The 12,354-nt window shown below is 51.3% G+C and overlaps 1 protein-coding gene across 5 annotated transcripts in view; it reads left to right on the forward strand.

Annotated features, from left to right (window-relative positions):
• The window catches only part of RIMS3 (regulating synaptic membrane exocytosis 3), a 71,857-nt gene that overhangs the window by 37,462 nt on the left and 22,041 nt on the right, over positions 1-12,354 (forward strand). For 4 of the 5 annotated variants that reach the window (XM_054681954.2, XM_054681948.2, XM_054681942.2 and 1 more), the window contains one exon: positions 7,045-7,220. The gene's annotated coding sequence lies outside the window, so the exon portion shown is untranslated. Of the gene's footprint in view, positions 1-4,033; positions 4,152-7,044; positions 7,221-12,354 lie in introns of all 5 variants that reach the window. The other variant, XM_054681963.1, reaches the window with a different exon arrangement.

Below are 12,354 nucleotides of genomic sequence, written 5' to 3' on the forward strand. Positions count from 1 at the left end.
GTCCATGGTGAATGTTTGAGGATCTCTGTGAAGGCATAATGTGTGTGTGTATGTATGAGAGAGTTTAAGTGTGTGTGTGTGTCCCTGGCAAATGTAGCTAGGTAACTCACAGATATGTCTGAGGGTCTCTGAGGGCATATTGTGTGTGCACTGTGTGTGTGTGTGTCTGTGGTGAATGTATCTTCATGCGATATGTCTGCAGTTCTCTGCGAGGGAGTTTTTCTGCAGCGTGCGAGTTTGTGTGTGTGGCAGGGTGTGTTGTGGGTCTGTGTGATGTGTGTGAGTCTGTGGTAGCTGCATCTCCATGCCATGTGAGTCTGTGGTGCACAAGGTGTGTTTTTGTGTGCATGTGTGTGCCCTGTGAGTGCCTGTCTAGGTGGATTGCCTGCTGGGTGTGGTGTGTGCCTGTTGTTTTGTGTACGTCATCTTCTTTGTACAGCGTGCATCTCGCTCTGTGGCGCGTCGGAGTGGCCAACCGGAGGTGTATGGCTTGCGCGCGGGTCTTTGTGCCCTGAAAGGGTCCGGGGGTGGAGAGGTTGCAGGGAATGCGTGCACCTCTTTGGGCGGTGTCTCTCTGGCCTGGGGCCGAGCCTGTGCTGGGTTTCTGAGGAGGGTCCCCAGGGTGGGCAGCAGGCGCGGGCGGCGCCTTCCGGCTTGGCGCGGGGCTGGTAACTGGAGCCCCTTCCCCCCATGAAATATTGATCCGGCCTCGTCAGCGGCGCGGGGGAGGGGCGGGGAGGGGGAGGGGCGGGAAGGGGAGGGGAGGAGATGGGAGGGCAGGCGGGGGAGGGACTGGGAGCGAGTCGGCAGCCGCTGTCCGTGGTACTGCCGTGTCTCCCCCAGCGACGGTGTGGGAGGGGGAGAGATTGTCCCATCCACCAACACCCTTTGCTGGGGCCCCTGCCTCTCAGGATGAGCCTGCCTTTCCCTTCTGCTATCCCGCATCTAGGAAGGGGGAGCAGAGGAACCAAATGTGTATCTTATTGAGATCCAGTATCCACCAGCTAGGGTGACTATATGGCTGGGTTTGCCTGGCACAGTCCTCATTTTCACCTGCGGTCCAGTGTGATTGTGAGTATTGTCCCTGCTCATTCTCACAAGGGTCCCAGGTGGATGATAAATTATGTGCTCACCGGTAATAAGGCTTTGATCCAAAGACCTTTTCCCAGTCGCCTCTGCTCTGCCCTGGGAGTTCCCCAATCATGTGGACATGTAAGTGTGTGTGTAGTTGCATGTGTGGAAATTGTCCTTCCTGTACTAGGATTGAGCTGGAATAAGTGCTTCAGAGCCCCGGGCTCCCGCCACAGCCCAAACCCTCCCCAATGCATCCAGCCCCCTTTTCTTTCAGTCCAAATTCTGCTTTCCATTCCAGCTGTGCTCCTTTCAGGCCTGGGCTTCTCCTGTGCCTTAGGAAGGGAGTCAGGGTGCCGCCCTAGCCTCCCTCCTGCATCCTGAGCTGGGCAGGCCTCTTCTCGGTCTCAATATCAGGGTGTTGTAGGCCTTCCAGCTTGGCCATCTGTATATTCATGGCATCTTCTGTGAGTTCCTCTCCTACTCTTCACCATGGACTCTCCCTCCTTCAGTTGGCTCCATCTTCCTCCTACCTCTAACTGTGGGTACTACCTCTCAATCTTTCCTCACTCTCTGCTCTCTTCTGGGCATTCTCCTTCCTTTCCACACCCCATTTTTTCTTTGGAGAACACACCCAAATCCTGCCTACTCACCTTGCTCTCCTGAGCGCTCGTGAATCAGCTTACCTGGCCAACACCTGAATGTGGGAGTTGCAGCATTATCTCAGACCCATCGGGACTAAACTGGGGATTCATCTTCTCCTTAAGCCAGGCTTTTTCTGCTAGGACCTCAAGCTCTGTTGATGGCACCTCTCACCCCCATCCTTCCTGTAAATCACCTTGGATTTCATTTTTTCCCTTTTCCCTACTTTGTCCCCTCACTCACTCTAGGCAATCCCCTAACCCCACCCATGACTCCTGGCCCCGTTTCCTCTTCGCACCTCACTTTCTGAAGCAGTGCAGCCCTTCTTCCTGCATGGATGTAGCAGCCTCCTGGCTGCTCTTCTGCTGTCAGGCTTCTTTCTGATTCTGCACTCAGTCTCAGATTGATCTCTGTAAAGCATTACATCTAAATCATGTCAGATTTCACTCCTACAGGATGAAAGCCAAGCTTCTTAGCCCCACATTCAGAGCCCTGCACTGGCTGCTCCCAGCCTATCTTTCCAGCCCTCTGTTCCGCAGTTGTACCTACCTCCTCTCCAACTGCACTGCTGTGTTCGCCAGCCTCTGAACACAGCGTTTTCTCCCTGGGCCTTCCCAGTAGTTGCCGCCTCTTTCCTTTAGAGCCACCTCTGCCTCTCCTCTCCAAAACCTCACCTATCTTTTGAGGTGCAACTACTGGGGTAATGCCTTTTCTGGTCTCCCCCACCCTGAAGTGTTCACTGTTTCTGCAGAACAACCAGAGCAATGTCTCTTCACCTCTCAGTGCCTTGGGTGGTCCATGGACCAGCATCTTGGGCATCACTTGGAAGTTTCTTAGAAATGCAGAGTCTCAGGCTTCACCTGTGACCCATGGATCAGAGCAAGCTCCCCAGGTGATTCACCTGCACATTGCAGTTTGATAAGCACTGGATGGTGTGGTCATTGAGGACGGAATCTTGCTTCTGTTTGGGGAGTCACCTTTGGCCAGGAGTAGTGGTATTCTCCAGTGCCAAGTTTAGCAGCCCCTGTAAGGAGACAGGTGCCACATCTAGCCACATCCTACAAGCCAAGGGAGGGGCGAATGGTGGAGATGGCTGAGAAGAATGTGTACCCTGGCTGGCCCTTTCCCACCCATAATCTATACCCTGCAAGGCCCCAGAGCTCAAGCTCTGTAAATCTGACTCCAGAAAGCACTTTAGTGACACGAGGAGGAATCAATTAATCAATAAAAAAGCAGTTATCAAGCAGATAGAAGAACTTTTCCCTCTTCACAAAACACACATTGGTGGAAATGCCTGTTACTTTAATGTATGTTTTGAAAAGAAAAATATGTGGTTTTGGTTTTTTTCTTTATTATAACATTAATACAGTTTCTTAAGTAGTAACTTTAGAAAACACAGTATGTCACATGGAGAAAATAAAAATGACTCACAGTGCTATAAATACTGCTAATTTAATGTTTTAGGTTGCCATTCATTCATTCTACAAATATTTACTGAGTCCTGCTATATGCCAGACCTGTGCCAGGTACTAGGGATTCAGGGTGAAGACGACGACAAGGTTCCTATTTTTAACCAGCTCACAGCCAGGGGGCGGGGTGTGGGAGAGAAGTACGGAACAAGTTAGGAACAGCAGTGTGTTCATTTCCTAGGGAAGCTGCAATAAAGTGCCACAAACAGGGTGGCTTAAAACAACAGAAATGTAGACTCTCACAGTTCTGAAGGCTACAAGTCTAAAATCAGGTGTTGGCAGGATTGCTTCCTTCTGTGTGCTGTGAGGGAAAATCTGTTCCGTGCCTCTCCCCTGGCTTCTGGTGACAGGTGGCAATCCTTGGCGTTCCTTGGCGCATTGACGCGTCACTCCCATTTCTGCCTCCATCGGCACATGGCGCTCTCCCCGTGTCTGTCTTCACGTGGCCACCTTCCTATAAGGACACTGGTTATATTGGATGAGGGACCCACCCTTCTCCAGCATGATCTCATCTTAACTTGTCACATCTGCAACGACCGTGTTTCCAAACCAAGTCACATTCTGAGGGACTGGAGGTTAGAACCTCAACAGTTTTTGGGGGGACACAACTCAACTTATAACACACAGGGACAGTACAAAGGGAGTTATGGGGATTAACCTTATCTGGGAAGACTGTCCTAGGAAATGACCTTCAAACTTGGATTGAGCCAAGAATAGGGTTTAGCCAGGCAAAGGTGGCAGGACAGACAAGTTTGGGGCCACCAGATCATGGGGGTGGGGGCAGAGAAGGTATGCCAGGCAGGCAGGAGACAAAGTGGCTAAGTGGCTCTTTTTTTTTTTTTTTTTGACAGAGTCTGGCTCTGTCATCCAGGCTGGAGTGCAGTGTTGCGATCTCGGCTCACTACAACTTCTGCCTCCTAGGCTCAAGCCATCCTCCCACCTCAGCCTCCCGAGTAGCTGGGACTACAGGTGTGTGCCATCACATCAGGCTAATTTTTGTATTTTTTTTTTTAGAGACGAGGTTTTACCGTGTTGCTCAGGCTGGTCTCAAAATCCTGGGCTCACGCGATTCACCTGCCTTGGCCTCCCTAAGTGCTGGGATTACAAGCATGAGCCCCACGCCCGGCCCAAGGTGGTACTTTTGAGGACTGAAAAGAAGCAAGTGTGGCTGGAATACAGAGTAGGGGCAAGAGGCATGGGACGGGCTGGGAGATAGGAGAGGAAGACAGTCCCCAGTTCACATGGGCTTGTGGGCCTTGGCAAGGGCCTTCTCCTTTGTCCTGCAGGAAATGGGAAGCTAAGGGAAGTTGTCAAGCAGGAGAGATTCATTCTGCTTTGTAGGCTGGCTCCTCCCAAAACTGACTCAGGCTGTATTGTTCCTTCAAGTCCCTGCTTCTGAGGAAGAACACACAGCCCTGTCCTCAGGAGCCCCCAGCCCAGTGAAGGCCCATGGTGACCCTGTCCTGGGAAGGGGGCATGGCTGCTGGGTGACCCCAGCGGCCCCTAGTGGAGCCTTCAGGAACCTTGTTCTGAATGGGAGACATGGCTCACCCAGCCCTGGGTCTGCCTTACCCTTGTGTGTTCTGAGTCCTTAGAGTTGTGGTTTGAGTCCGACCACCCCATCCCCTGCACTGCCATGAGGACTGTGACTGAGAATGTATCTAGGGGCCCATGTGGTGCCCTGAGGCCCTGGGGGAACATCAGGGGCTCAGTCTTGTAGGTCTTGCAGGGACCATGCCTTCAGCACCCCACTCCCCTCAAGGTATGTCTGGAGTCTGTATTGCCTTCCTACACAGTATCCAGCCTCTCTGGGGTTCTCAACCCATCCCTTACCATACCCTCAGGGGGCTACCCCTTTCCTGTGTCTGATGGGAGAGGGCCCACCCTGCCCAAAGCTGCCTGTCCCTGCCTTGCCCGGGCTGGGTGGGCCAGGCTGGGTGGAGGAGAAGTGGGTCAGCCTGGTAGCCATGGTGACAGCAGCTGCTCCCTGCCAGCCTTCTCCTCTCCTCACCACAAACCTCACCGATGAGCTCCTTTGTCCGGTCTGGCGAGGATGGGGGCCAGGCGAGTGAGATTGGGGGCTGTGGTGTGTATGAGTGTGCATGTGTTCAAGCTTGCACACACCTTGTGCACGTGTTCAAGCTCGCACACACCTGCTCAGTGGTGGGGTGTGTGCCTTAGCCAAGGGAGCCCACGGCTCAGGGTAAGATGCTTCCTGCTTCCCTGCCCACGGAGCCATGGGGCTCTTCCTGCCTCTCTGGACTGGGCAGGGGCCCAATGGGGAGGGTGTGTGTGGGTGTTTGCAGGTGTGTACACATGTGAGTCTGTGAACGACTATGGCTGTCGTGGCTGCTTCTGTGTGTCTCTGTGTGTATGAGTGTCTTGGTGGGGGGTGGTGTGCACATGTGATTGCGTCTTTAAGTGTGTATCATTGACATGAGTCTGTGTGATCACACATTTGGAATTCTGTGCCCCATGTCTCTTCCTGCATGTGTGTGTGCACGTGTGTGTGTGTGTGTGTCTGTGCATGCACGTGCCAGCCTGGCTTCGGGGAGACAAAGGTCTGCACAACTAGGAGAGGAGCCGCCGCTGTGTGCTGCCCACGCTGGCTGGGTGTGCTTCCTTGGCACAGACTGCCTTCCCCACCACAACCACCTACCAACCCATCACCCGCCCACCTCTCCCTGAGTGGGGACAGGAGAGACTAGAGCCGAAGGAGCCCCTTTCCCCCTTCTGTGAATGCAGGCACTGGCCTCTGACAGGGGCACAGATTGGCACAGGTGATGCGATGGGCCGTCCTGGTGCTGGATTAGGTTTGGGCCAGGGGTCTTAGATGCCAGACCCAGCATCCAGCAAGGGGTCAGGAGCTGAGATGCTGGCACAGCTTCATGCGCCACCTCTCACCTCAACTGAAAAGTGCAGGGACCCTGATCCCAGACTTCTGGAGCACTCAGGGCTGTGGTAGGAGGCGATGCTCCTAGTCTCTGGGCCTTCCCCTGCAGTGGTTGCACCTGGTGTGGACTCCAGACCAATAAGAACTAACAACTGGACAATCCTTTACGATTTATAAAGGAATCTTATTAGTAATAATAATGTAATTGCCCAACTGATCATTTACCACATCCCAATCCTTGTTTTATAATGTTTTATGTAAGAATCCTAAAGCAGGCATTATCGTCCCCACTTTAGAGATGAGGAGCATTAGGCTCAGGGGATTTGTTAAGGAAGCCCTGTATCATACAGCTTGTAAGTGGCAGATCTAGGTTTTGCACTTAAGTCTGTCTGCCTGCAGAGCATGTGTTTCATTCACTCTGCCTTTCTGCTCCTCTTTGTCTCATCTGACCCCAGTCCAGCCGGGAGAGTCAGGGAGGGCCCAGGTGGTGATTAGACTCGTTTTGTAGAGGAGGGAATGGAGGGAATGGTTCAGAGAAGCTGAAGGACCTGCTCAGGATCACATGGCTGGGGGTAGAGCCAGGAGTGTGTCTCCCAACTGCTTGGCATGTCACAGAGTGTCTGGGGAGGGACACAGACCCCATTAATCAGAGGGAGGTTGGAGGAAGGAAGGATAGGGTCTAGAGCTCCTTAGCAGTTGGTCCTGGCCAAGTCTCTGTACATGTATTTAAAAATCTCAAAGTTGTGGGTCTTCAGCAGCTTGACATCCAAGTACCTAAAGGAACATTAAGGGGGCCCATGAGTTGTAAAAATTTTACAAGAGGAAATGGAGAATTGAAGAGTTTAAATGATTTGCTCAAGGTCACACAGCTTCTTCAAAGTCTATCTTTTTATGCCACAATCTACTGGAAGCCCTTGAGGGTAGATGCCTTACCTAGCCCTTCCTCTAAGCTCCTCTCTTCCCTTCCAGACCCTTTTATCACATCGCCTCCTCCTGGGAGCCTGCCCTGATTGCCTTCACCTCATTTCTTGAAAATTGGTGTTTTGGCAGAAGTCAATTGAAGCCTTGTGCAAATGCCCTAGGGGTGTGCTGTTGGGAGGCAGCCCCCTGTGATGCGGAACACCAGGCTCAGATTCATCAGTTCGGTGAGTTGGGTTTTCTTCCAGGTGAAGGGTGGGGAGGGAGCACCCAATAGGTGACGTGAGACCTGAGAGTTAGGGGACTTAGGGTTGAAGCAGTGATTTTGCCACCAATTTTTTATGTCACCCTGGTGCATCTTTCCCCCATTCTGGGCCTTGATTTCTTGTTCTGCAAAATAAAAGGCTCAGGCTAGAATAGAGACAGCAAGTCAGTTTTAGCTCATGAGCTGTTTCTCATCAGCTGGTGCTGGTGCCCTGTGTTGAGAGGGACTCTGAGGCTAAGTCTGACCTTGATGGGAAAGAGAGAGGTTAATGATGTCCACTGTGAGTAGAGGATGGGGAGGGGTGGTGGGAGCCTCAGTTATTTGCAGTCCCTTCCAGCCTAACACTCCATCACCCTGTGATGCATTCCTTGGTCTTTACTGTTGGAAAGGTGGGTGACTAGGTTCATCTTGAGCTTTTGTGCGGCCTTGAACTACCAAAAATTCTCATCTGGGCCAGGCGCGGTAGCTCACACTTGTAATCCCAGCACTTTGGGAGGCCGAGGTGGGCAGATCACGAGGTCAGGAGTTCGAGACCAGCCTGGCCAATATGGCAAAACCCCATCCCTACTAAAAATACAAAAATTAGCTGGGCGTGGTAGTGGGCGCCTGTAGTCCCAGCTACTCGGGAGGCTGAGGCAGGAGAATTGCTTGAACCCAGGAGGCGGAGGTTGCAGTGAGTCGAGATCGCACCACTGCACTCTAGCCTGGGTGACAGAGCAAGACTCCGTCTCAAAAAAAAAAAAAAAAAAAAAAAAAAAATTATCTGGTTAGACCCACGGTTAAAGGGACTGAGGGGCCCAGGGTAGCCTGGTAGGGCCCTGAGACCTGCTGTTGTCAGGATTCAGGAGAGAGTTTGGAGGGCCCTTTTAGGGTACTGAGACCCCAGGGTAGAGGCCAAACATCCAAGGGCTAAAAAGAAAACACAAAGCTTATTCCTGGGGAGCTGGGCAGGTCTCTTTTGGCATGGAGTTTTGGCAGGAGTGGGGGCAGTAGCTGTCTCCCTGGAGGATAGATCAAAGTTTCTGTGCTGCTGTGGCAATAGCTGGGAGTCAGCAGGAAGAACTTCAGAGTGAGGTCTCTGTGACTCACTGGGATCATAGGACGGTTTCCTTCCCTGCGGTGCCATGACCTGGGCTGAGAAAGGGACAGTCTGCTCAGAAGCAGGGAATTGGTGAAGGGACTTGCGTGGGAAGGGTATAGTTTATTTAGCAATCGTTTGGAATCACCAACATGTGACACGGTGTGCTCTGTGTCCTGCCTGCTCCTAACCACTCTGCCACAGTCTCCACCACCTTCCCTTTTCCATCCCTGTGGTCTGATGGCTCAGGGGTTGCTATGCAGTGGATGGCCCTCCTTTTAGGTTCCCTATCTGTAACTTTGGCATGTCTTTCCTGAGCTAGACCTGCTGCCGGAGAAGAAACTAGATCTCTAATTCTGAGACCTCTGCTACAATGTGCATTCAGAGACTCAACTCTCCCAGTCAAAAGGACTTTTAGAGATTACTTAACCTGACCCCTTCATTTTACACCCAGATGAGACAGCCGAGGCCCAGAGGAGTTCACATAAGGAATCTGTTCACGTTCGAATCCCACATCCTGATTCCTAATCCTCCTAAGCTGCCCTACCCAGGACTTCTGACCCACAAGGTCAGTCCTAGGACCTTGGGTCCAGTGCTTTGGGTCTGGCTCCTCCTGCCCCTTGGGGAGTGGCCTGCAGGCTGGGCTCTCCCAAGCATTTTTCAGTTCTCCAGCCCCCCTGGTTGATCCCTAGATGGTTAAAGATGAGAAAATAGCTCTGGATGGTGCAGAGACCTTGATGCCAAACCAACTGCTTGTCAATTCCATTTATTATTCATGAGGAAACATGAGCCCCTGGGTTGGCAGGGTCAGGAATTTTGTCCCTTACCCCCTTCCCTTTTCACCCCCTGGGGGTGGTACTCTCCTACTTCCCAGAGGCTGTGCTAGGGAAGCACTTTGCTTCTCCAGCTATGGTCCGGTTGGGATTTCTACTGCCCTAACTTAGATGCTCATGACAGCTGTGGGAACCTGGGCCAGAGGGGCTTTTCTCATATAGACACTTTCCTTTTAGTTTTCTCAAAGGGCCCAGAGACCCAGGGCAGAGTCTGAGCTTAAGGGCCGGGCCTCCATTTTTGGTTGAAGGGACAGGGGATGCTAAGCATTCTGTCTCTTTGTGGAAACAGGAGACCTGGGTTCAAGTCCAGGCCTTGCCTCTTCTTAGCTGGCTAGTATGAACAAGTCCTTTACTTCTCTGAGACTCAGTTTTCTTATCTACAATACAGAGATAACCACATGCCTTCCAGAAATACTGTAAGGAGTAAATTAGACCTACACCGTGGCAGAGTCACAGGATCAGATAAGCCTTCTCCCACCTTCCACCAAAACACCGTGCAGATACCCCAAAAACACACAAACTGGCACTAGAATTGGAAACTCGAAGAGATCATCATAGGCCCCAGTCCAGGGGGACTTTCCATTAGCTGCAGGGTTGATGGGGGATAGAGAAATACAATCCAGGACTCTGCACACGTCACAGGGCGAATGAGATCGGTCCAGGCAGCCACAGAGAAGGCAAAATGAGGCGTTAACTCATCCACTCTGTCAGCTATACTTTGCCAGGCTGGCAGGAGCCATGCTGACCAGGTGACCATTCTCAGCTGTCTGGGGACTGTCTTCCTTTATTTGCCACAATGGTGCTTTTCCTCTTTCACCCATTCTCCCTCCCCTTTCTGTGTCCTTTTGAATAGGCAGACTCTCTCAGTGTTCCAGGCCCAAGGGCCCAGGGTCAAGTGAAGTGCCCTGAACCCTGGCATGGTCAGCTGCCCCAGGAAAACCACTGTGGGCTAGGACAGAGCCAGTAGGGTGCTGGGTGCAGAGCATGCTGGAGAGGCTGGCCTTGTTGGGTTCTTCCTGAGCAGAGGATACTGACTTCAGCTTGGGACTTTGCAGCCAAACTGTGGAGGCCAACAGCTGGAGATCCCAGCTCTGTTCAAAACAGAGCCATGGACTCCTGCAGCCCCCTCCCCCAGAGTGGTTCTCAGGGCCCTCTGTCCTCTTCCCTAGCACTTAGTGTAACCATCATTAAATCTTTAACTGTAGAATTAGTTACTTACTGTCTGTCTCCCTCTTGGACTGGAGGCTTTGGGAGGGCAGGACCAAGTTGGCCTGGCTCACTGCTGTATCCTTGGCATTCAACATGGGCCTGGGAATTTTAGGGGCTTAAATATTTGTTGAATGCAGCTAACAGGGAGAGTAAATGTCTATATTTTAAAAAGGAATTTGACAATAGATTCTAAGAATCCAAAAGACATTTATGACTCTGGCATCAGGTAGGATGCTTTTGGAGGTAACAGAGAACTCTGATTCAAACTGGCTTAAGCAATGGAAAATGTATTGTCTCACATCATTGGAAAGCCAGCGCAGGGCAGGCCCTAGGTATGGCCTGAGGTACTTTCTGTCTGAGTGCTGTCTGTTCACAGTAGCACTGGCTTTGTCCTAGGGCTTAGCCCTCTCTAGGGTGTAGGAAAGAGAAGGACAGAGAGAGAAAGAGAGAGAGCCCCCCCACCTTTCTTGTAAGCACGGGATCCAAATCTTCCCCCCACTTGGACAAGTAAGAGTTGCTAAGGTGAATGCCATTCACAGATTGCCTTAAATTAATCAAGATCTGCCTCTAAAACAAGGGGTGGGTGGTACCTGGACAAAACCAGCCCTCTGTGAGGAAGCAGAAAGGGGGAGTGGATGCTAAGGAAGCTCCTAGCAGTATTTGTACCCCCTGATCCAGTCATTCCATTTCGAGGAATCAGTCCTAAAGAAATAAGCAGACAAAATCCATGTAGAAAGATGTTTAGGCTGGACTTGGTGGCTCACACCTGTAATCCCAGAACTTTGGGAGGCCGAGGTGGGTGGATCACTTGAGATCAGGAGTTTGAGACCAGCCTGGTCAACAGGGTGAAACCCCGTCTCTACTAAAAATACAAAAAAATTAGCTGAGCATGGTGGTGCACGCCTGTAATCCAAGCTGCTTGGGAGGCTGAGGTACCAGATTCGCTTGAACCTAAGTGGCAGAGGTTGCAGTGAGTAGAGATCGTGCCACTGCACTCCAGCCTGAGTGACAGAGCAAGACTCCATCTCAAAAAAAAAAAAAAGAGAGAAAGATGTTTATTGCCATGCTTATTTAAAAGGGAGGAAAGAAGCCAGGCCCGGTGGCTCATGTCTATAATCCCAGCACTTTGAAAGGCTGTGGCAGGCAGATTACCTGGGGTCAGGAGTTCGAGACCAGCCTTGCCAACATGGTGAAACCCCATCTCTACTAAAAATACAAAACATTAGCCAGGCTTGGTGGCGGGCGCCTGTAATCCCAGCTACTTGGGAGGCTGAGGCAGGAGAATTGCTTGGATCCAGGAGGCAAAGGTTGCAGTGAGCCAAGATTATGCCACTGCCTGGGTGACAGAGTGAGGCTCCATCTCAAAAAAATAAATAAATAAATAAATACAAATAAAAGAGAGGAAAGAGAGAAAGAGGAGATAAACTTGGGCCTCATCTAAGCGGTAACTGTACTGAAATACTTAAATCAATTATGCTACTTCTATACAATGGAATATCACGGTAGCATACATAGTGTTAATGACATTGGGAAATGCTTATGATATAATTTTTTTTTTTTTTTTGAGACAGAGTCTCGGTCTGTCACCCAGGCTGGAGTGCAATGGTGCGATCTCGGCTCACTGCTACCTCCGCCTCCCCAGTTTAACCGATTCTCCTGCCTCAGCCTCCTGAGTAGTTGGGATTACAGGTGCCCACCACCACGCCCAGCTAATTTTTGTATTTTTAGTAGAGATGGGGTTTCACCATGTTGGTCAGGCTGGTCTCGAACTCCTGACCTCAGGTGATCCGCCCGCCTCGGCCTCCCAAAGTGCTGGGATTACAGGCGTGAGCCACTGTGCCTGGCCATGATGTAATGTTAAATGAAAAAATTGTAGGATATAAAATGATATTTGCAGCACGAGTTCAGTTATTTTAAAAACTGCATGGAAGGGTGGCTGGAAGGGAATAGGCTAAAATGCCTCTCAAGAGTATGAT

This window comes from Pan troglodytes, chromosome 1 (genome assembly GCF_028858775.2).
Source record: "Pan troglodytes isolate AG18354 chromosome 1, NHGRI_mPanTro3-v2.0_pri, whole genome shotgun sequence".
Classification (NCBI taxonomy): Eukaryota; Metazoa; Chordata; class Mammalia; order Primates; family Hominidae; genus Pan; species Pan troglodytes.